A 26,462-nucleotide genomic window follows, 5' to 3' on the forward strand; every position below is an offset into this window, starting at 1 on the left:
GAAAAGAGCAAATATTTTCTTAAGAGCTCCTCTTATTTAAATCTCTTTAATTCAGGAATAATACTTAGCAGTAGCCAACTAAAATGCAATTTTGATAACAGAAACTGAAGACAAAGAAAATTACTGTGTAAACATAAGTGGATTTGAATTTGAAATAACTCTTTCTTCTTGTTTCAAATCTGAAAACTTTCTACCTCAAAGGTTTTGTTTTTCAATGAAATATACAGTCAGACTATGGAGAGGTAAAAAATATTTGATGGGACATTAGATACGCATGGAAGAAGGAACCAAAAAAGTGCTGTGTTTTGCCATACATGCCTCTTCTTCATGGAGCCAGTAGTGCTGAAAACCACCTTTGGGTCCCAGTATCATGCTACAGTTTTGAAATGTGTATAAAAATAAGGCAGCATAAAGGAACATTAATTAGTGCATCAACCATATGCAAAGGTCAGTGCAGAAGAAAATCATCTAGTCTATTCTAAACATTAAAGTATTATATTTGCTACACTTGACTACAGCCAATTATGAAACAGTAAGTTTTACAGGGCAACAAGAAAGCTTCACTATTTCTAAGAGATTGCCTTGAAGTTCCTTCTTCCCCTTGACAAACCTAAATCCTGCAAGGAAATCACATGTAACTTTATTCAGTTACAAGGGCATATTACTCATGGTTGGCCAGGGCTGTATTACACTGTAATTATCAGTGTTTGCATTTTAAAAAAATATGACAAATCAAATATTAAAGTTACTGTTACATTTTTGAAAGAAGAGGATACAGCCTGCAACCCAGCAAATACAAGCCAAGGACCTAAAAATATACATTATTTTCCTCCTTAAAAGCCATTAACTTCAAGCAAAAAAGCCACTTGAAACATCATTACCTATGTTTTCAGTTTTGAATGGCATACATGTCTCAGCCTTGCTAAGACAGATACAAAATTGACCCTAGACTAAAGACACTGATGATATACAAGAGGGATGACACTGATGATATACAACATGGATCGTATTACAAATAGATCTCAACAGTTCTGGGTGAAGTTCTTTTTCTAGTATGTTCCACTTCTTTTCTAATCTTTTCAGAGCCAAAAAGACTTCATTAGAGAAAGAACAAGCAGAAAGTAGTTACTCCCTTTAGGCTTTGCAGAAACAAGTTTAATGTATAGTATCTTGTAGAATTCTTTACTACTTGCAATGTTGGCGATCTTTCAACCTTAAGGAATTCACTACTATGATGTTGGCAGGAAGAAAGGTAGGGAAAAAAAATGGAAACTTCTTCATTTGAACAAAATATGTCTGGGAGCAGAGTGCGATTCAATAGCTCATTAATTAGAATGATTTTTTGGAAGGTTAGATGACTTGGTATTCTGTTTTTTAATAATTGAACAGACAATAGATTAGGTCCCGTAAATACCAGTTTATTGGCTACTGTAATTTCATGACTTCCGTCAAAACCTCATAAACTCAGATGTCTAAGGTTGAGAAAAAACCTGAGTTGAAACAACATCTATTCCAGGAACATTCTATGTGCACTTGAGGAAAGGGAGAAAAAAAAGCAGAAGCATCTCTTTCAGAAATTCATTTTCTAAAGAAAGTGTGACATGAAGAGAGCATCTACAGCTATGATGCACAAGCAGAGATAGAGTTTCACCTATATTTTAGCCAATTGTTTGGAATGTTTTTGTGGAGTGCAGTGAAAGCATAATCTTTCCTCAGCATTTCTTCTGGGGTAGCATATCAGTATTCTTTCTGTATGATGTTCTCATTCTGAAGTGGTTTATTTCCTAATCATGGAGGGACCTCAAATCTAACTCTGAGTTCTGAAGGATGCTAAGGAGTTGAAAAGATGCAACACAGATTTTTTTCACTCTCTTCCTTTTAGGAGCTGAGACCAGATGTTTAAATGTAATTGATATTCTTTTTTTTTCTGCCCAGAAACATACTGGCTGCAAGGCAACCCTCTCTTTCAACATCTGTTCAGCATGTTACCCATATATTCAGATTTTCCTGCTCACTCAGCATGTTGTAGCTCGTTACAATACACTAAATATTGTTCTGGAATGAATGGGGGACATTCACAGGCTTCAAGTCTGCTGGTTCCAGCTACAGAAGATCCTAAATCCAAAACTTGGTTTTGAGCACTGTGACTTCACTTGTGGTTTCTCTCATATGCAGTTATTCACTCCACTCTTAGTACCAAGATAAAGTGACAATTACAAAAGGTGCATTAAATCATGCCACAGCACATATGGTTTAAGATCTACTGAGTGAGGTATAAACTCCATGCAAAGCATCATTATTCTGTTGAGATACTCAACATTCAAACTGTCAGAACGACCATTTTTAGGCAACCTTTGTAGCAGTATAAGAACATCAAAACATTTTTCACATATTTTTAGTTTCACTTCATAAGACAAGCTTTGTCTCTGTCTAGTCCTTTCTTTCTTCCTTCCTCTTCTATATATTATATAAGGTATTGGTCAGCTGTGGTCAAATCTTGAAAAAAATAAAGGAGGACTGGTCTGAAAAGTAAGTTCTTGCAAAGTTGTAAAATCTGCTTGGGAAGAACTAGCTGTAGACACTGTAGACAGACAGCCCATGATTTACGTGAGTCACTCAAGATGACCCAGAGTACGTTAACATCTCTTTCTTCTATATCTAAGCCAGGTGTTGCAGAAAAGTTTTATCAAAGGGTTTTTTTATGGGGCAATCAGACTTGAAGTTGGAGGAGTTTTGTTCTCGTTGTTTCTCTTACACATAGAAGGTTTTATTTATTCAGTCTCACGTGTACTGTTAATATAGATCTGGATTCAACATTACCTACTTGCAGGCATAGTTGAAATGCAAGTATATTAAAATACACTAGGTGAAGACTACTAGTTGTAGAAATATGTACTGATTTTGTCTTCATAGTAGCTGATATAGAGCTGTTTTGGATTTGAGATAAAACCAGTATTGATAACATAGATATTGATAACATAGATATGTTTTAGTCAGATATGCTGACCAGCGCTCACAAAAAATCAAGCTTGTTTCTGATTCTCACCCCACTCCACCAGTGAGGGGGCTGGGGGTGCACAAGGGGACCCAGCTGTCCCCAGCTGACCTAGGGTATATTCCATACAATATGGTATGATGCTCATCAATAAAAGCTGGAGGATGAGGGAAGGAGGAGATGTTTGGAGTTACAGCATTTGTTTTCCCAAGTAATGGTTGTGCGTGATGGAGCCTTCATTCCCTGGGGATGACTGAACACCTGCCCATGGTAAACAGTGAATTAATTCCCTGCTTTGCTTTGTTTGTGCATATGCGTTTTGTTTTACCTATTAAACTGTCTGTATCTCAATACATGAATTTTCACATTTTAACCTTTCCATATCTCTCCTCATCCTCCTGGAGAGGAGTGAGAGAGAGGCTACGTGGAGCTGAGTTCCTACCCAGCTTAAACCACAACAAACTCTCAAGAAGAAGGTGAGCATTTCTATGGTGATATGCAGTATTTTCATTTGTTATTCTTCTAACTATAGAGAATCATCATGTAATCATGTAATATTTTTAATTTCACTTATCTTTCTTTTGGTTTGCTTCCTAAGTTTGAGTGTTTGTTCTTTTTCAGACTTTTAAATAATCATAAATTAGAATCCATACCATACTTCATCTAGTGAATTACAGTGCACTGCATTGTACAAAGAAAAAGGGATTATTATGCACAATGTATACTGTAAGTCTGAAGCATAACCTGAACTTTAGTACTTTTAAGAAATTTTTAAGTATAATTTGCACTTTAGTTCAATATCTGCATTCTGCTACAGATTGTACAGAAAGAAACATTGTTCTTTCAAGCTTATGAAGTCTAGAAGTTTATGGTAACCTGTCTACATTGTACCTCTTCCTCTCCATTATTGTTTTTGGCTGTTCTTTTATTGTTTATAGTCATGTTTTGCTCTGAAACCCATGTCCATCAGTATCTAATGATACTAGCTAATTAAAAGGGAGTGTGTCTGAAATATAAAAATGCCTTCCTATTTTGTCATATTTTCTATAACTGATTATCCACGAATTAATTTTTCTTGATAAAATATATTATTAAAAAAACTTAAAACTCATTTGTGTGAAAAAGCCAAAATGAAACATACTGAAACAAGTCTTAAGTATCCCTTATGAAACCCATTGCCATGTGTAAGTGTGCAGTTATGGGAGCCACTGAATAACTAGAAAGTGTAAAGCATTCTTGTGCCCCATCACTTTTACGAGTTCTGTGTATCCAAAAACATTGCAAAAGATGCTAAACTTGAAATATATGACTGAAATGACACAATATATCAGCCATAATTCCTTCTATATAACCTTTAAATATCAGCCCCACAGAATACTCTCTGAAAATTAAAAAGTAGTTCTCCTGTGGTTTTCAGGTGATAAATATGTAATTTTATTAGACACAGTGACAAAAATACACAAACTTGGAAATTTTTCTTTAGCATAAAATACAGTATGCTGATATCTACATACAGTGATTTTTCCTTTAATCTAAGATCCTGAGTGACATACTTTAAAATGGTGATTTGTGAAAACCACAGAATAACGGAAAGCTAGTTCAAATAATTTTTCCACTAAGATATAGTAATGAGGTTACAAGCTAAAAAATCACACAGGCCAAGAATGCTAGCTCTGGTCAAATGATTTATTCATCAACATTAGACTATACACCAAACCTTTTGGCCATTGTGTTCTCAGTTGGCAGCTACTGATAATAACATCTGGGCCAATAACATCAGAATTAGTAATCTAGAGAATTATTCCTTCTATCACTTCCAGCTAATACTGGACACCAATTAGCACTCTTCCAAGCCCACCTGCAAAAATGTCTAACAGATTCAAATATCCAGAGGTTATTGTGGAAGGTCGTGTGAACAGAAAATAAGAACACATCTACCTGTAATTTCTGTAGGTTCTGAGTGTAGAAAACATTGCTTCCATTAACCCTTTGGCAAATTACTATGGGGACATTTCCTTAGAAAGAGAGCTCAAACAATTTTATCACATGAAAGTTTCTTGAATGTAAGTCTGCAGAGAAAACCAGAAATTTTTAAAAGTAAACAACAAAAAAATACATATTGGATGATTTCGGTCTCCAAGAACCATCATCCTGGCTAGGCTTCACGAATGAAGATTTGGGAAGGACTCACCCACATTTGCTACAAGCACGCTGGTGGTTGAAAAGGCCAATGCTATCCTCATTCAACCTGAACCACCCAAGTATCAAAGACAATAGATATCCATTCAGCTCTGTCTTACAGTTTATGTGCACTGATTTCTTCTCTATCTCTTTGGTTGACCAGTAGGGTCAATAGGATAAAGAGGTGAATGAGAGAGAAAAATCATTGGACTTTTCATGATCTTTTGTTGACTTTCAGGTATCCTGATTTTAACTCTGATATCAGTGTTTGCATATGCTTACCAGGCAATTAATGAGCTCAAGGGAAACAGCACATGTTGAAGACATGATCTAGGACTGGATAAACTTAATATCTCTCTTATATTTGGTATTTTTGCTTAAGAGATTCTTTATTATCTCTTTCTTCTCCACTTCAACACAACTTGAAAGGTTCTAAATTGCATAAGGCTCAGTCATCTATATGAAAGCTGCACGGTAATTTGGTTTCACCTTAATAGTGAAGCTACATAGTATATCGCTTCCTACAAAATAACAAGATACTTACACTTTGAACTTGAGACTCAAGTGAAGCAGAATATCATGTGAATTTGAATTCCTGTAACTCGATTTCAGAACAGTACATTCATTTCATTTGCAAGTATGCAGAAGAAAGAACACAGCAATCAATTATGGTCAAATGTGTAGGAATTTGATTTGACTGGTGAAAAACACTGTGTGATGATTCCCATGTGCATGAGAGACACGTACAATACTATGTTGCCAGATGTGGTGAAAAAAAGGGAAAAAAACATTCAGGGGCAAAAATGAGAACTTGTAGGTAGGAAAAACAAGTACACTTCTCAGGTCTGGGGAGTCCTGATTTGGACGTTCTGCCATCTGCTATACAATGGGATAAGGAAACTTCTATTGTTCAATAAATCAAATTTCTGTTAATTGAAGGCGGGGTCAGCAGTCAGCAAACAGGGAGAACTTTTTTCTTTGCTGAAAACTCTTTACATGCCTTATTGGGGAAAACAATCTTGTTCAACTTGTCAGTCGACCCATTTAGAACTTTAAATAAGTAGACAAAGTTGAACAGCCTCATGTTTCTTTATTTTTACGAATTCAGATATCTGAGACAGTTTTTGTTATTTTACTGATGTTTGAAATGTATTATTACAAACAACAACATAAGACTAAAAAGAAATTTCCAACTGAGATAAATGGATGCAGCTTTTCCAGATCCTTTGTTACTACATTGATTTACCAGCTGTTAACCTGTTTTTTTAATATAGACAGTATAAAAGCAAGGAAAAAGAATTCGTATGAGAAGGTCAAGTACTGAAACTAATGACTGACTTTTTAGTGGCTTGCTTCACTGCTTTGGCACACAGATACCCAGGGGAATCAGGGCCCTGTCTTTCTGAACAAAATTGTTTTGAAGGCAGACAATGCAGCATCTCTTAACGCTAATTGATTGGTGCTATAATCAGTTAAACTGCAGCATGAATTATATTAATGTTAATTACAGTGCAGAAAGAGGATCTTGTGCCAATAGTACAAGACTGAGAGTTAAGGAAATTCACATGCTTTTTCCATCTTTGCCACCAATTTTTTTTTGTGAACCCTCGGGCAAGTCATGTGAGCTTAATTTACCATACATTGTACTTGGTAAACTCCTTTACCAAAATTTTTCTCTCTCAGGTTGCTGCTTCAAAGGAGCAGTGTGCGACTAATTCATTGGCTGCTCTTGCAAACCATTCACGGAAAGGTACCATGGAAATGCTAAGATTACATTGCTTTATAGGGATGTTGCACTTTTGTACCACTGTGTGTGAGAAATAAGGTGCATCAGTAAATCTATCTCCAAAAGGTTCCTATGACTGAGAATATTTCAGTGATGTTTTTGATCCTTTCTCTAGAAAGACAAAAGGTAAATTACCTGAACTTTGAATTATCGGAAAAAAATGAGAAAAGGGAGAAGAAAGGGCAAAACAGGTGAAAATATATGAATATTTGATACGTAGATATCTCAAATACTGAAAAATATGAAATAGCATCACTTTGCTGTTTCTTTGCACCAACCATTTGCATTCTCCAGTTTTTATAAGCTGATTAGATCTCACTTTTATATAAGTACCAGGATGGGAAATTGAATGCTTCCTGAGTTCTTTGCCAGTCACATCCTAGTAAATGGGATAATTTTATCCTTTTTATTAAATGACTACTTGGTTTCCTCAATCAGTGTTTCCCTTTTGTTTCAAGTGGAAGGAAAGTTGGGTGAAATCCCTGCTTTATAGTGGTAATTAACTTTAAATAGCCTTTGGTGTTGAATTTACAAGCAGCTGAAGTTGTGTTGTTACTTATTTGTGTTGTTACTTATATCAATTAGAATTTTGGACTGTAGAGAGTGTATAGCAAAAATTATACCTTCTGTATAAGGGTCCGTACATGTCAGATAAGATGTTACCACTTAATTGCAAGATGCTTGATGAGCATGAGAAGAATTACTTGTGCCTCCTGAAAATGAAGTGCAAATCTTAACAAACCAACACCTGAAAATGTCAGGAACATGTACCTTAAAATTTAAACTGTTAGCTTCAAATACCTGAATTGTCTTGGGGCTTGTAATCATTTACTTTTATTGAATATTGAATGACTGTAGATAGCATTACAATTAAATGCAAGAACTGACTTAAACTTCCAAATATCTCTCACTATGTATCAGAATTCAGAGAAATTTTAGTTCCTTGGTCCAGAGTCATTCTTGAGAGACAGCTGAATCATGCCATGTAAAAGAGGACATCCTTTCTGTCATTACAAATAATACCTCATACAAAAAGGAGTTGCTACATGGACTCTGAGAATGAAAAGAGCCCTATTTTTAAATAATCTCTTCTTCAGTATGAAATTCTTCTGTCTTGAATCACATGGCTTCACAGTCTTTATGAAACACATAGTTACTTGGTTCCTTTAAACATTAATAGATGATGTCCATATAAATATGATAGTTGGCTTTGAAAAGTCATGCAGAATAATTTTGTTCTCCATGGTCAAGATAAATCTCACATGTTAGTACTTACAGTATGTTTATTCTTATTTGAAAACATAATTCTTCACCTAGTAGATTTACTGAATGCAATAGCATTGAGTTTCAACTAAAAGAATTCAGTACTTATTTTGCTAGAAATTAGACTACTTTTCAAGTGTTCTCCAACTCAAGATGTTTCAGCATAACAAGAAAACCTTTGAAAGATATAAACTACTAAACATAATTAATAAGACATAATAAATCTAAATGATTCTGGTTAAAACAGGCTTCAAGATATAATTGAAGAAGCATAAAAATGTCAAGATTTATCATGCCTACTGCAACAAGCAAACAACAGAAGCAACAGCAATATTTTAGTTATTCATAACTTTTTAAAATGTGTGTATCTTTTTGGCTGAGGGTTCCTATGCTTTGCTTCAATTTCAAAGCAATTTTTTTTCAAAAGCAGGAGATAGAGATGCCTTTACTCTTTTATTGAATCATTAACAAAAAAGATCAAAGTATAAAATGTTCAAAATTTGTGTTTCTGGAGGATGTAGCAAAATACCTCCTGAATTAATTAAATCCTTTGCTTCACTTTAAGTATTATGAACAAATTTTGGCCTGTTTCATTCCTTATGTAGAATCAAGGTCTTGAAAAAGACCTCTAATATCATCAAGTCCAACCACTAACATAACATGATAAGTCCACCCCTAAACCATGTCCTTAAGTGCCACATCTATATGTCTTTTAAATACCTTCAAGGATGGTGACTCAATCACATCTCTGACAGCCTGTTTCAATGCTAGAAAACTATTTCCATGAAGAAATTTTTCTTAATATTCAATCTAACCCCCCTCTGGCACAACTTCAGGTCATTTCCTCTTGTCCTGTCACTTGTTTCTTGTGAGAAGAGACTGATCCCTATCTCGCTACAACCTATCTTCATGTAGTTGTAGAGAGTGATAAGGTTTCCTCTGAGTCTCCTTTTCTCCACATGTCAAGGACAGTACACGTTGGATATGGATTTCGCCCACGTAGCACCCTTAAGACCATGAATTGTCTTTGAACTTTGAGTTTGTGTGCATCTCTTTTGAATTACTATCTTCAAATACTGCTGTCTACAAGGTAGTATGAGGAACGTAGAATTACTCTATTTTATATCTGATTTTATAAGGATTTCTGTACAGAAGGCCTTTGAACAGAATCTTCATAGGTTATTGTATCTTTTATATCTCTTATAATTTAATTTTTTTTTATGTAGTTTTTTTTGGAGGAATCATCCACGATGGAGAGGCTTAACATTGATAATATCAATGCAGTAGAGAATGTTTTTTGGCTCTAATGTAGATTTTCCTTCTTGAGGTCAAAACCTTGAACCTCTTTTCGTGCATTTGTAAACCTGACATAACAATATTTATCTTTAACACAGATTGATATGTCTGAAACTTTTTTCAATGAAAGATGGACCTTTCTTCCCAAACCACTGGAAGAGCTTGCTCAGAGAGTTGGTAAAGTATCTATATTTTGATATATTCAAAACACAACTGGGCACAGCTCTGGCTAACCCTTCTCTTACCAGCAGGTTTGAACTAGAGGTCCCTTCCAGTCTCACTTATTTTGAGATACTATAAAATGCAAACTACAAGTTCTTGTAGAAAAAAAATATAAAATAACAACTAACAAGCTACTGGTTTTCAAATAGAAAGTCTGGAAAAGTTCTGAAGCACAGTCTCAATGAAAACTAAATATTTTCATTATCAGAAAACTTTTCACAAGAAGAAAAGGTTCCCCTTACTAGCAATTTGCTTTTCTTAATTAATCTTGGCCTCTAGGCCAAAGACATTCACTTACAGTGACAGCAATATATATACTGTTGTTATGTATTTCATGTTCAGTTCATTTCCTCTGTTTCTTCAACCAAGTCTTCAAGGAATTAACATATATGACTGATTTTAAACACTGTTTCTAGCTGAGTGTCCTGAAAACCTTAATTAGATATGGAAACAAATGAAAAATTACAGAGGTCAGAGAATTTTGTATGATATACAACCTAACAGGAGCACATAGGAGGTCTAACAATATTTTATAATAATTCATCTTGAAGTTACCTGGAGTGTGATAGAACATTTTAGCAGCAAGTACAATTAAAATATAATTTATTTTGCACCAAAAGTTGAAAGGAAGGTGTCTACTTGTTATAGTAGCTCAACTAGACACTTGCATTTTTATCATTAGAGATGTGAATGTTGTCTTTGAATTTCAGAAGAGCATCTATATTTCTGATTGGTTTATCAATGTATAAAACATCTAACAATGACACTAAGTAGAAACAGTGCTTCAGAAGAAAGATATTTTCCCTTGAAAATAAAAAAAAGCATATCCATGATACTATGTACGAGAAGAGCTTATTACGAGAAGCTCCTTCTGAGCTACCATTACTTCAATGAGACACAAAAGATGTAATCTCTCAGTAAAGGTGTGTCCTGTTTGTTTTTCTGCAGCATTTACAAAGGAATGAAAATCTCAATTATTGCAATAAACACTAATAATAATAAACACATCTCAGGATCCATTTCCAAAAAAAAAATCTTCCTCTGGCTTTTCAGTCAGGTGAAATTACCAAACTCACAGTGCCCTCTATCTAATTATCCTCAGTAATATTCTTTGTCTATTTGGAAATGTGTACCCTGCCAATTAAAAGAGCATACCTTCCTTGTGTTAATATCACTGCCCTTAATTAGAAGTTTAGATGCTTTCAAGACAGATCAGACAACAGCCCATCTGTTTAGACAGAGGTTTATTTAACATCACATATGTAAGATTTGGATAACTGCAGTTGTATGATTACCAAACAGCAACTGCCTTAGTCAAATAGCTTTTGTGTCCTTAACTGACTTCAGACAACTGGATTTATTTGGGTAGCTTTCTATTTACTTCAGTTCAGGAAAATCCAAGACTTTCTTTATTCATAACTGCTATTATATATGTTAATACCTGGTAGCTAACTAATTACCAATCTTGCTTGCTAATTTAGTTAAATATATGACTGGGATTATGTTCTAAGAATTTTATCACTAAACTAAAACTTCATGAAAAAGAAAAACCTGTTCTAACCTTTATTTCACTTACCAACATCAGGAGCAATGTATATATCACTTTATTATTTTGCATATATGTTGCTTTTGTGAGAAGCTTTTAATACTGTACTTCCAATGGGTGCGATACACAGATATTGTATATCATATGTGATTCATACACTGCCTTTGAATTCAAGCTCATATTCTAAACAAAACAATGTACTATTGTTTTGAAAAAAAGTAATAAAAAGAAAGAACAGTTATACATTTATTAAGTGCAGTACACCAGCTGAAATGCTGTGTATATCAGGCAGTGACAGAGAAAATGGAGGCAAGGTAGATGGTCCCAGGTTAGTTTCTTTATTCCTTTTTTTCTTTTTTTAGAATTTTTTTTCTGTCTTCAAAAGACTCAAACCATAGCACTGCAACATACTCTACAAATTTTTTTTATAAATTAAGTCTTAACAAGTTAATATTTGCAGTAAAAAAACCTTGCATTAGAGGATGTTATCTAAAAGCAGAACTTTAAAAATTTTCTATGAGTTTGTTGTCAGCATAGTTCAGTGCCTTCACTTTTTTCATTTTTATTAATTTGAATGTTGATCTAATATATTCTTATTAAAATATATTTAATTTAAAAATTAATATTATCTTAGATTTAGCATGTCAAAGTGTGAAAGTTAAAAATGGAAAAATTGACAGGTGTAGAGGACAAAAATATATTCAGATATTAATAATTCCATCTTAATGAGTTTTGAATTTTGAATAAACTAGATCATCAAAGCTGAATGTCTGGAATCAGAAACAGGACACTTTTATTAATGTAAACAAACTCCTTACGTCTTTGGAAAACAAACCTATAAAGACAAAATTATGTAAACACACATTTCTGTTCCTCCAGATTTTGGCTTAATTAACTTCTCCCCTTGCTCTTCACTGATAATTACCCTCAGTTCCCTTTATGGAAACAAGTGATCCCTGCAAATAGTTCAGGTTCATAGGGACCATTATGATTGTGCTTTAACAATTATGTAACAACATCAACAACAAAATGCAAATGGATTTCGATGAACAATCCAGAATTACTAATTTTCAAATATCTTTGCTTTTATCTTTGGTTTTTTGCTTGTATTTGTAATTACAGTTGCCTTCCCATTTTTATCTTTATAATCCAGGGGACTCCTAGTAGGCTCTGAGGAATTATACACTATAAGTACATTTATGACAACATGGAGTCATCTAAGATTCCAGCACACTAAAGAACAATTCTTCATTGTGTTTCACTGCATGGTCCAACAACCAACTGTACTAATAAGAATGAGGGAGGCATCATGGTTCCAGAATAAATAATTGGACTAGAGGGGACTGGTGCTGCCCGAGATGTGCATCAAAACATCAAAACAAAACCCTGCAGCCAGCAGAGTTGAGTCATGACACATATTGAAGACTTATTTGCTGAAGGATCAATAGAAGTTCTCACCAATGATCAGAGATAAATCGTAAAATCATATAAAAAATTAATTACAAATTGTTGGTTTCAGCCTTTGTCAAAGCGTTTCTCCACACAGGTAAATTTGGGATTTTGACACCCCTTAGGACCATGATCAAAACCACAGCATTCTTACTTTAATAGGAACAAAATTATAGTGTCCTATTCAGTTACTACTCTTCCATTTTCTATTTCCTGAAGTGATAACCTCCTGAAGTAGAGAAGACAAACTGCCACCCAAAACATTCAATAAAGTTAGAGCAAGAAAGTTCTCCAGTTCCCAGATTCCAGTTAGGGACCAGAGTTTAAGTCCTTTCACTGCAAATTGAAATGCTTTAGTGATTTCCATCAGGAACATCACTGCTAACTCCTGACACGCTGATACCTTGTCAAACACCCTCTAAAGTTGCCAGCTAAGATGTATAACTGTGGGAATAGAAGGGCAACTATAACACTACAATAAGAGAAAGGAATAAAAATTAATCATATATTTAGAGACATAGGAAGATAAATGAAACCAGAATGTTCTCAACAAAGCCTATGTGCATGATACTTTTTGCTGTAAAATAAAGAGTTTCTATACTGCAGTCACTTGCTATGAATATTATCTGTGAGAACACAGATAGAATTAATACTTCAAAAAGTCTCTCAGCATATAATGACACTGCAGACCTTGGCATGGGAAGCTTTAAATGAGTGTTCTCCCTATACTATACAGCTGTCTGCAGTGAAGACATGACTTTGGTCTGTTTATACACTCAGACTACAGTATACATGAGTTTAGATGTCCCTCTTGTCACAGTTGCTTCATATTCTATTTTGCTTTACGCAGCGATGTACATCTGCTGAAATATGTGTGTTCTTCTATTATCAAATGCATTAGCCCCATATTACAAATAAATGTTGTGCTCAAGGTGATGCATAAAAACATTGCTAAGAGATATCTTTCACTAATAACCTGCTTATGCTTTGTACTTCAGTTGCCTGACTACTTTTCAGGATGATCCTAATATCAAGAAGCGACATCTTTCCTCCTGTTACAGAGGTAGTTCCCTTCTGGTCCCTCTATATTTCTTCCCTCCTGATAGTGATTATATTCTCTTCCAATTACCTCTGTACCAGCTTGAAAAGACATCACTATTTCATCTCCCTTGGAATGAGTTACACTAAAAAACAGAAAAAAAGAAACCTACATTGACAAGAAGGCCAGGTGTTTCTGTCAAGCTGCTTCTGTGAAACATTTTCAGTTTCAAGAGAGCAAAAACCTTGTCATTTAAGCCTACCTATTTTTTTCCCTATTTATTTTTAGAATGAGTGGAGATAAGGAATTAGTTTGAAACCCAGGCCTTATTATCATAATAATCTCCAGATTATTAAGGACACCACAAGAAGAGAAAGAGGGAATACTGTGAAGAAGGGAAAGAAGCAGGGAGACTAAACACAGGTGCATCTTATGCATCTTTCTATTTGAAGATTTTGTACTAACTCTAGTGAAGTGTATACGTACTCTAGTGTTGTGTGTATATATGTCCTCTTATATACATAATCTAATTGATGCTTATGATATTTGGAATCTCTGAAGACAAGGATTCTCACATACAAGGAACATATTTGAATTAATGTTGCTCCACTTCAACCTGATGCAGATAACTCAGTCTGAGAAGCTATTTTACTGTGTATTTGATTTTCACTTGGTGTACAATATTTATATTTTAGGGTGGATTGTTTTGTTTTTTTTCCTTCTAGAAGTAAGCTTCTTTCTGTTAGGAATGGGATCATCATCTTGCTTATAGAATAATAGCTAAATATTAAGTACTCTTAGTAACATCATTTTCTGGATGCAAACTGACAAATTAAAGCTTTTTTACATAAGATCCATTAGCTTTCCCTTGTGTGAATGTGGGAATGTGTGACCTCTCATCTGAGTGTTCAGAATGAAAAAGTAAAGAGAAAACAATAATCAAACCCACTTTTAATCAATGCTATTCTTGGCAGAGAACTAGAAATAAATTGATTTGCTCACCTTCCTGACGGTATCCCTCTGTAGCTATAAATAGTAACATTTTAGTTATTGCACTCTTTCTGGTAGCCTTTTAGGAAGGTTGCTTACTTCTGCAGTGATGCTATTCACTAATTTTAAGCATCTCAGTACATGTTTGGCCCACTCAGACTACCTGAACTCGTTCTAGTAACTGGATCTCATTGGCTATCTATAGTTATTGTGTGCTACTTTTTTTTTATTTTGTTAATTTATGTTTGTTTCACTCAGTGTCATAATTAGTTTAAACCTGGTAGACAGAGAAGGATGAGGGTTTTCAAGTGATACAACTAATTAACTGAAATACATCACACACAACCACCCAACCTGACCTTTTAAAAAATATTGATGTTTTGTTCCTCTTGACCCACACTAGAACTGCATACACAGGCAGTAACTCATATAGATAAAACCAGGCTTAAGAATTCCACGTTAACATCTGTTTCTCTTTCTTTATTCATCTGGCAAATGCTACTTCTTAGCTGAACCCCTGTTAACTGAATGCATAGAGTTTCAGGATGATGCACAAGATATCCTGACCACTCCTGCATTTCAAAACGGGCTATGAATAATAGGTTAAAATGTGAGATATTTCAGGTAACTGCTTTCCTACTGTATGAGTAGATAATCAAAAAAAGTTCAAAATGGGTTACTCTATCCTCAAGAACTCAATGCAGGTCTTGTCAAACCCTTGGGACAATTGAAGCTCCCAGCATTTTCATCACATCATGGGGAAAAGGTCAAACTGATAAACTGTGATCTAGGAAGATTCCATGGAGTGTGTGACACTACAAGCACTATTCAGCAGCTTTCCCCATATACCAGAAATCCTTTGTGCCAGGTGCTGTAGATGAGTAAACTATCAATGAGTCCAAAGAATTGTGCACCGAGTCAGTGAAGAGAAAATAAGCCAAATATAAAAAAAAGTGGAATGGAGGTCAGGAACTGCTTGTGGAATTGTGCTGATGGTTCTGAGAATCAGACTTGATTACTAAATTCCTTGGGTTTTTACATTTATCTTATGCAGAGAACATGAATTGTTGCAGTTTCTAGGACACCCCATATCACTACCTTTTGCTGGAAGACTACTGCTTCCAGTGGAAGACTTCTGCTTCCAGTGGAAGACTTTTATCACATATATTTATGGTACTACTTTCTAAGATCTTTCCTCAATTTAGGCAATTCCTCTCTATCCAGCTAAGAACAACACTCTTTTTTTTCATTCTACTCCATCTCAGACTTAGAAAAGGGTTTGCAGAAGAATGAGAGAAGATTAAGCCAACTGTGCAGAAAGTAATGCTTTAACATGTGACATTCCTTGCTATATATCCTAGGAAGACAAACACATTTTTCCTTCTATTTTAAGTTGAAAAAAAAATATTAGTTATTAAAAAGAAGTCAGTCATAGAATTTTTCCTAACAATCACAACAAAACTTTGTCTTTGGGAAAGTGGCAAGGATAAATTCTATAATTTTTCCATTCATCCTAGCTCCTCATGGACAGGAAATGCTATGTGTAAAGCATTCTATTACTTCATAAAACTGCATAAGGGACCACTATCAACCTTTTCATTCCAGTATCTGGTAATAAATTCTGTATGCACAAAAATCTCAGGTTATTTTCTCTCTATTGTACTGAAGACAATAAATATATGTGGGATTTGCTTAGTGGTAATACACATGGATTTCCTCCTTTTTATTTAATTTTTGGTGATATTTAATTCAAAGTGGTTGAGTTTAAAAATTCTGAATGACACTGCTTCTCTGGTAAAATTGCATAGCCAAGAAGAGGTTTCACCTCCAGTTTTGGAGGAGGTTTGTTTTATTAGGTTTTTTGTTTTGGTTTGGGGTTTTTGGGGGTTGTTTGTTTGTTTTTTGTTTGATTTGTCTGGTTGGTTTTTGTTTTGTTTGGGTTTTTTGTTTGTTTTTTTGATTTTTTTTTTTGGAGGGGGGTTGTTTGTCTGGTTTTGGTTTTGGTTGGGCCTTTTTTATATCGAGAATCATAGAATATCCTCAGACGGACGGAATTCACTAGGATCATCAAAGTCCAACTCCTGGCCCTTCACAGGACAGTCCCAAGAGTTACACTGAGAGCATTGTCCAAACACTTTAACTCTGACAGGTTTGGTGTTGTGACCACTTTCCTGGGGAGCCTTTTCCAGTGCACAATCAGATGAAAGGTTTATGAGACTTTATTCGATGCTTCACAACTTGTCTGTTACATTATGGAACAGTAGCCAAAAATAATCTATAAAGATATTTTACTGAAAAAGAACAGATCTGCCTGAAAGTTAGATAAAAGACACCATTGTGGAAGACTTGGAGCAAAAGTTTCAGTGGGGCTGAGGTCTGAGCTACTGCCACAGTGATATGCTGCTGCCATTTTGATTAAACAGTAATAAATCATTTTTAGTTGACTGCTGATCAAAGGCAACTCCTTAGTGAATAAGATTCTTGGTGCTGTTAAAACTGTTCCTAGTTGTACTCAACTGCTTGTAGTCTGTTGGGTCTAGTCCTGGGAGCCACACTTGGCCTTTTGGGGTCTTGAGATAAAAACCTGAGATTCAGGACTGAAGTCTAAATGACAAAAAACAAATGAGTAAGGGAGCTGCATTTGGTCTGACTTGTTGCTACCCATGGAGAAAATTGAAGGACTATGCTACAACATACAATGCATCAGAATGTCAGAATGTCAACTGAGGTGTTTGCTCTACATCTGAGGATAGGGGTGAACTTTACCATCTTTTGATCTTACCCAAAGTCCCAGCTCACTGTCTTTATAAGAGAAATATGAAAGATGAGCCACAGGAAACACCATTTGACAACACACAGGCAGCCCACTGGGTTTTCAGAATCTCAGTGAAGCTCTGCCTCCTTTTTAAAGTGTTGTGGGAAAATATATGCTCTAGCTTTATCTATAGAAAGTAGCCTGTCTAGCCTCAAAATATGTAAAGAAAATCATTTGAACAATAATCCATCCTTGACAAATTTTTGCACCAGTAGCCTGACATAATTTTGATTCATAAGCACAAATACTGAAAGTGGAAACAATTTAGATAAAACCTCAACTATTTAAGTTCAAAGATTTAAGAGAGCGTCCTTGCATCAAATATATTGAAACAAATATATACTTGCATTTCATAGATATTTGTTTATATACATAACCACATCGTGGCATGCATTTTCCCATGGTAGTAACCTCCTCACTACAGTAATTTCTGCAGCTTTCAAAATTTTATCACATAAAATGGCAGTGTTTATGTTTTTGTAATATGTTGTCTTAGGTCAATTCCCCCAAATTCTTCTTGCTTTGTTTTTTTATAAATCTCTAAGGTAAACTGTTGACTTCAGGTTTTGCTTGGAGGTGGTTTGGGAGTCATCACTAATATAGAAATCATTAGAAAGACTAATTATGGTCCATTACTCATTTTAGCACATATATTTTCTGATTTTTCATCACAGAGGGTTTGTAAAAAGAGAATAAAAGACCTTTGAATAGGTTCCTTGGTGGTACATTGTAAACTTCAATTATTTGTTCCCAGAAACTTTTCCGCTCTTAACAGAGAAGTGAAATCTCTTTCAAATGGAGTATGATTCAGAAACCCCTACCAGAAAGGTATTAAACATTCTTTCATTAATAATAGTAATCTGGAATCCTGGAGAGTACTGTCACTTTAAAATGTAGATCTAAAGACTTTTTTTTTTTTGCAGTCCATCATTAAGCTGAAGTCATTTTATACCTGCAATGTTGTAGCCACCACCTCTTCCTGAGAGGGAGGAGGACATCATGCTGTTAATGAACAGCTGTCAGTCACAAACCTGCCTACAAAGCAATTGGCTGAAACCATTAGTCTGTAATACTCAAAATTTTCTTCTCCTGTAATTTTCTGTAGATTTGCTTTTTTTGGCTTCCAAAATACAGTAACCCATCACAACCAATTCAGGGTATAACTATGGCAAGAAGAGAAAACCAGGCAATCCTCTTTCAGAGGCAAGAAAACCAATTTTGTTTTTCATCTGAACCTTCCCTGTAACACACACAGAGACTGGTGGATTCTCTCTCATACTTAATGACTTTTGACAGCCACTGATCTCAGAGGGAAGAGCTTGATAACAGTTTTTTTCTTTCCAAAAATGCTGGTTTTCTCAGGCGGGCAAAAGTTCACAGAGAAGCTGGCAGGCTCCTTCTGCTTTGCAATCATATTTTGTAAAGTACAATCATCCAACCTACTTGAGAAAGCTTAACTTCCCCCCTCAGAATACAGTCCTATTTTTGAGTGTCAGAGGTTTTTTTGTCCCTTTACAAAAGAAGATGATTGTACTTTTCACCAGCAGCAGCAGAGTGTAAGGGAGAGCAAGATAAGAAGAGGTCTGTTGGCTGATATGTTGACATTTTCCTATACATGTCTGGAACAAAGTTATTCTGATTTGAAAACCAATCTAGACCATTGCTAAATTCCTCCCATAAAGAGCTTGAGTTTGTTAAAAGGAGCACACTACCACTATCATGCACACACAAACACATAGAAATTAACTTCTGTAAATACTTTATGAAAATCCTTATGCCTTATTCCATTTTCTTTCTACCACATGTGCATCTCAATTTCTAGCTTCAGTGAAGATAGAGTGAGAGGAGAGAGAGAATAAGAATGGAAAGTGGGGGTGGGGGCAGCTTTAGTTTTAAAATGCAGACAAATCTGCCTTTTCTGCTTGATGGCCTGTAACATTTCCATGTAGTGTACTTTGCATGGCAGAATAGCTACTAGTAATAGAATTTCTCACAGTGGAGGTTAATTACTTTTCAGCTACAGCAAAATAAATTTCCTGTCAAGCCCAGTGACAGGAATATGCCACTGTCACCATTTTTACCTGCAGTTTTAATTCACTGTTAATATTTGACACTAGCTTGCATTCAGGGGGCTGATCTCCTGAACAGTAGGATTTCCCAAAGGAATAGGGCAGACTGGCAGTAATGTAGTATCAAGATATGTGGAAAAGAGTACACTTTGCCTTTCCTCCAATGCACTTCAAAGAAGATTAACTGATCTGTCTTTCACTTTAAAGAACAAAAGAGAAGCTTACACTTGATGAAATAAAAATGACAGGGCAAGATACACCTTAAAATACACAGAGGAAGAGTGAGATGACATATCTGGTCTAAGCAAACCTACATAACATAACACTTCCTTTCTCTTTTCAGATGTGATTTTTTTCTGGTGTTTAAGTCGAGTTTTTTAGTGTAACAATTCTATTTTAAAAGCTGAACCCAGTGGATGAGACACTTTATGTAGCAGTGAATGATAGAACTCATTTCTCCTAATTGCCTTCATAGTCTTCAAATTAGTTCTCACATTTCTTTGTCTTGAAAGACATATCTTCTGCTGCAGAGACAATAATGTCATTTATCAAGTGTTGGTGTGATATGCATTGTCCCACTCCTATTGTTAACCAGTACAAAGTCCTATGTGAAGTCATATTAGTAGTCCTTAGGGATATAACAAAATTATACCTAGGAATTTCCAGCCTCCACTCCGGATCAGTTAGATCAGAAAGGAAACTGCTTGACTGATTTAACTTCCCTAGTCCAAGTCTTATTTTCCAACATTTTAGAGATTTTTATGATTCCAAGGAAACCAACATGCTTCTAAATTCAGCTGGTTGTGTATCTGGGCCTAAGAAAGGGGATGGCTTTATACCTGACGCTTATCATGTTAAAGCAGGATGTTAAACGCTGCAGGGCTACTTCTGTGTGGGCGACAAGGGCGGCGTCATCAGCATAAAGCAGCTCCCGGACAAGATGGTTTAGGGTCTTAGTGTGGCCCTTCAGTCGCCTTAGGTTGAAGAGGCTTCCATCAGTACGATATCGAATGTAGATACCATCCTGACCATCGAGGTCTGCTGTGGCCCTTTGGAGCATCATGCTGAAAAAGACTGTGAATAAGGTAGGAGCGAGAACGCAGCCTTGTTTCACACCATTCTTTATTAGAAAGGGCTCAGAAAGTGCGTTGCCATATCTGACTTGGCCGTGCTGATCCTCATGAAGTGAGATGATCATTTTAAGGAACTTGGGGGGACAACCTAAACGTTCCAAAATCTGCCAGAGACCTTTTCTGCTCACAGTATCGAAAGCCTTGGTGAGGTCGACAAAGGTTACAAAGAGACCTTTGTTCTGTTCCCTACACTTCTCTTGCAGTTGTCTGAGAACAAATATCATGTCTGTGGTGCTCCTGTTGGCTCTGAAGCCACACTGAGATTCAGGTAGAATTTCTTCTGCTATAGCGGGTATTAGTCTGTTCAGGAGTATTCTTGCCAAGATTTTGCCAGCAGATGCTGCTGAGCTCTTTGGGCTGGAAGTCAGCTTAAAGAAGACTGAAGTTCTCCATCAACCTGCACCTCAGGAAGTCCTCCATCATCCCCACATCACCATCGGCCAGTCAGAACTCAAATCAGTCCTACAGTTTAATTACTTAGGCAGCCTCATCTCCTCAGATGGTAAGATTGACGGGGAGATAGACAATAGGTTAGCGAAGGCATACAGTGCTTTTGGAAAACTCCATAAAAGAGTATGGCGTAATAAACACTTGAAGAAAAGTACCAAGATCAGTGTTTACAGAGCCATAGTACTGTCTACTCTTTTATATGGTTCCGAATCATGGGTCATCTACCGCCACCACCTGCGTCTCCTAGAACGCTTCCATCAACGCTGCCTCCGTACAATCCTGAACATCCACTGGTCAGACTATGTGACCAACACATCTGTTCTTGAACAGGCAGCAATCACAAGTATTGAGGTCATGTTACTGAGAACACAACTGCGATGGGCAGGGCACGTCTCCAGGATGAAGGACCACCGCCTCCCTAAGATCCTGCTCTATGGTGAACTTGCCACCGGCTGCCACATGAGAGGAGCTCCGAAGAAAAGATACAAGGACTCCCTGAAGCAACAACTCAGCCTTGGGCATATTGATCACCATAACTGGTCTACTCTGGCCTCTAATCGGGAGGCCTGGAGACAGACCATTTATATCGCTGCTGATGCTTTTGAGAAAGCGCGCAGGATCACTCTTGAGGAGAAAAGACAACGCAGAAAGAACCGAGCCATGCAGAATTTACCATCTAAGGAGTCTTTCTGCTGTGTCTTTTGCAACCGGACATGCCTTTCTCGTATTGGCCTTTTTAGCCACCAACGCGCTTGCAAGAAACGTGGGTAGAGCCCTTCCCAAATCTTCGTTCGCGAAGCCTAGCCATGATGATCATGTCATTGCTTAGGAAACATAAGGGAAACATCCTTTTACCAAAATTAAAACCAGAAGGCAAAAGATGAAGTATCAGGAGCTTAGAAGCAGCCTCAGCTGTTTCTCACTACCCGTGCTCTTCTTCTTCAGGAGGTGGCCTGTGACAGTACAGAACTGTGAAGGAGCCAGGCCAGATAAACATGTAAGGCACCTGGAATCTGTGGGGAGTTAATGGATTTTGGAAGCTACATAAGCAGATGAAAGATACCTGTTTCTAGTTAACTGCACCTTGCTGAACCAAGAGTGCTTAATCCTTCCAATAATCATGCCGAACCATAATGGACTCTTTGACTGATAAGGTCCAGTAAAGCAGTAGAAGTACCAAGGAAATTCGCATGCATGACTGTTCTGTGAACAAAAGCTATTGGCAACACTGAATTAAATAACAGACTGAAATATTCATAAATGATGATGCCAAGATTTTTTAGGTTTCAAATGAGTTGTCTGAATTTCTACCTCACCAAGTCATTCATGATGCTAGCCAGAGGGACCTGGACAAAACTTGAGATGAGTTTCCATGGGAATCTTATGAGGCTCAATTAGGCCAAGTGCAATGTTCTGCATCTGGATTGGGGAACTCCCAGTATCAATAGAGGCTGGGGGGTTGGGAGATTTAGAACAGCCCTGTGGAGAAAGACTTTGGGGTGCTTGTAGATGAGAGGCTGGACTTGAGCCAGCAGTGTGCATTTGCAGCCCAGGAAGTCAATTGTATCCTGGGCTGCACCAAAAGAAGAGGTGGTTCTGTCCCTCTACTCTGCTCTTGTGAGACCCCACCCGGAGTGCTGCATCCAGCTCTAGGGTCCCCAGCACAGGAAAGTCTGTCGGACTGAGTCTAGAGGGGGACCAAGAAGATGATCAGAGGGTTGGAACACCTCTCCTATGAGAACAGGCTGAGAGAGCTGGAGTTGTTCAGGCTGGAGAAGAGGAGGCTCCAGGGAGGTTTTAAAGCAGCTTTTCAATACTTAAAGGGGGCCAGCCAGAATTATGGGCACCAACTTTTAAATATGGCCTTTAGCAATAGGACAAGAGGTAGGTTCAGACTAGACATAAGGAAGAGATTTTTTTACAATGAGGGCAGTAAAAGACTCACTGCTCATTGCAGGGGAGTTGAACTAGATGACCCTTTAAGGTCACTTACAACTCAAACTATACTATGACTCCATGAAGTTAGGATTGCAGTGTGAGGTTTAAAAATGGACCTGAAGAAGACGGGGGCCTTGTTCGGTAACATGGTGTCTGTTGAAGGAAGTGACTTGCATCAGAGCTGAGCAGTGCCTACTACATTTAACACCTGGGTCCCTGATGACATTGACGTAAGAACTTATGGAAAAAGATGGAAGAACCTATCTGGATCCTTGCTCCATTTTAGGAACACACAATGTTACAAAACCCACAAAAGATACATGTATACATATAGCTTGTCCTGTATGAAATATTTCATTTTAGCTGCAGAGATTGGTTCTAAATAGTGAGGCATTGCATTTAATTGATTTTATTGTTGTTTAAGGAATGGAATGGAATTTCTGGTTTTGCAAACCACAGGAGACATCAGAGTTTTCCAGATCTTTAAAAAACCCTCAAATCCTGTGTGGCAATGTAGTTAGAACAATTTGTTCTACTGAAATTGCCTTTTTTCAGAGCATTAGGTTCAATTCTGACCGTTAAAGCAGAGATGAACCTTTGGCTTAGAAATGAAGCTAGCCCAGAAGGGTGCTATTTAACACAGTTTGAATTTCTGATTCTGTTTCTGAGCTATTGGAAACTGTTTTATGTTACTTGACTCATTCATCTCTGAAAATCTGTATTAGTGAAATGCCAGCTCCTTTCTGGTGGCATATGGGATTTTTTGAGGTGTCTGTAGGTTCATAACAATAATAAATCAGGCATCTTTCTCTCAGAAAAAATTCCCATGGTATAGTTTCAACCTTTCACAAAAAAGGTCCCAGGCAGCACAGTGGGGTTCATATGTATTTCACCAAAATGTTCACACTAGTGACATTCAACATTTTAGAATATGTCCATATACGTTTTGGTTTTCACTTAAGTACCCATCGACAACTCATAAAATTATAAAGAAAGATTTTTAACCTACATTTTGTGTTCCTTGGTTTTCATTTTGCCATCACTCACTGCTGTTAGCATTTATAAAGAAACAAAAAAACCAGTGTTTATATTCCAGTGCCTATTTGTCTTGGAACCTCATTTCTTGCCTCTGAAACTTTTATGAAGCTTTAAACAGAAAACTATAATATCACACTGCAAACAAGCAACATGACCAGATAAGCTCTAGAGAAATCAAGTCTTAACTGTGGAAATATACTGAATTCCATGTGAAATAAATCAGAAGGTATGTGAGCTGCCTACAGATGCAGGTTTGTTATTTTCTTACTTGCTATTTTCATTGTTCCTCCTTAAGCTTCTTTCACAGCAATTGTTCAATGTAGGAAACTACTATAGAAAGATGTCATCTCAACTTCCATTGTGGTAACTCAAATCTTGTCATGCCTGAAAGATCAGGCACAGCTTCCCAAGGGATCATGCTGTTGCTGAAAATATGGCTGAAGTAATCTGTAATAAAATCAGATAAATGCATCATGTGGTCATCTAAAGAGCAGTGCAATTTAAATTTGTTGCTTTCATATGTAGGTATTTCCATAAAGTTTAACTAAGAATATAGCTAATACATGTAATATTTGTAATGGAATGAGAAGAAGACACTACATCCCTTGTTTACCACCTCCTTGGGTATCTAAAATCAACAAATACACAGGAGTTTATTTAAGAGGAGAGGAAATAACACAAATACAGAATTAGCTTTGGCACCTGTTTTATAGATGTGGAACTATAAAGGTAAGAAAAATTGGTATTTGTGGCTTAGAAAGTATCTCCCAAAGACAGTGGTTCCTTTATATTATTTTTTAAACCTTTTTGTTTTCCATTCCACGCATTCTGATTTCTCACATCTTACATAGCATGCTACAAAATTATTAATAAGAAACACTATCTTCTAATCTTGGCTGTCTTAAAAACATTAGCAAAGGATGCCATTTATCACTGTATTTTTTATTAAAGCTTGGAAGAAAGAGCACACAGCAGTGCATCTTGGAAGTCATGGCTGTGAAGAAAAGCACTTTCTGCTATTTTCTCACTGATTGTGGTTAATGTTAAAATAATTACTGGTAAAGGGTCTCCCTGCTGTTTGATTGCCAAGTTCCACAGTAGCAGTGACTTCAGGTTCTTCCCTATTTGAAATGTTAGTTTGCTTAGTTCAGGCTATTTTATGTGTCTCTTTGCAAGTTTTCAAAATCCCTAAACACCTCAAGCTCCTTTTTTGAGAGACTGGCAAAATTGAAGTCTTAATGAAGACACATTGTGAAGGAGCCTGTATATACCAGTGATTTTTTCTTTCTTTTATTAAGAAATAAAAAGGGAGGTTGGTTAGTGTCGATTGAAAGTAAAGCAGAAATGTGTTGGCTGTGGACTTTATTCACTGTGCTGCTTTACCACAATCGTATATGTTACTGCCACACTACTTTAGCAAGGAAGGGCAGCCAAAATACTCTTCTAGGAAAACACATATCCACTGGTTTCTGTTTCTGAAAGTGTGTTCCATTATACCTTGTGGTAGTCTTTTCTTTCCAACTGGATGTACTGGGATTCTTACTCTTAAAACTGGGGGTCTTTTCTAGTTGCTTTTCTTTGACACTTATTATATTTGTTGTTACAAGTTGAATTCCAGGAAAAGTGAAAAAAAAACTTACCAAAATTAATTAGGCAAGTAAATATACAATGATAATGTATGAGTCATTAAGCAAAGTCTACAAATGATGTTTGTAATTTTAAGCGTCATGCAAGGAAAGAGTTATGATTCATATATGCTTAATTAAGGCATGTGATGCAACCTAATTCTCCCTCCCAGTTCCTCCTAAAACTCTAGCCCATGTCAGGGATGGCCATACAGGACACTGCTGCTTGCTGCACATTTCGTTAACAAGGATGCTGCTGCTGGGACCATACCATTTCTCACAGGAATTCCTGCTAAAACACAAACCATTTTTAAACCCCCCTCACCTTTACTGACTCTCTAAATCTGTAGGTATTGGTAAATCTTGAACGTGTCTGGACAACATTACCATTGTTTATTTCAATAGGAAAAAATGGCACTTTGTTATGGCCGACTTATACTATCACACACAACTCCTTAGCATTTTTAGCTGTAGTTGTGTGGACAGCCATGTACTTTGCAACAGTTGTTATTTTTAAGTGAAATACCACCACCTATAGAATGCAATCAGGACTCCTGATATAATGTAAAGTAGAAATAAAAAGCTGGTTGATTATTTGCTATTAGGTCCAAGCATTTCATTCTGTCA

Source organism: Neopelma chrysocephalum, unplaced genomic scaffold (genome assembly GCF_003984885.1).
Source record: "Neopelma chrysocephalum unplaced genomic scaffold, ASM398488v2 Primary Assembly neopelma1_67, whole genome shotgun sequence".
NCBI classification, from domain to species: Eukaryota; Metazoa; Chordata; class Aves; order Passeriformes; family Pipridae; genus Neopelma; species Neopelma chrysocephalum.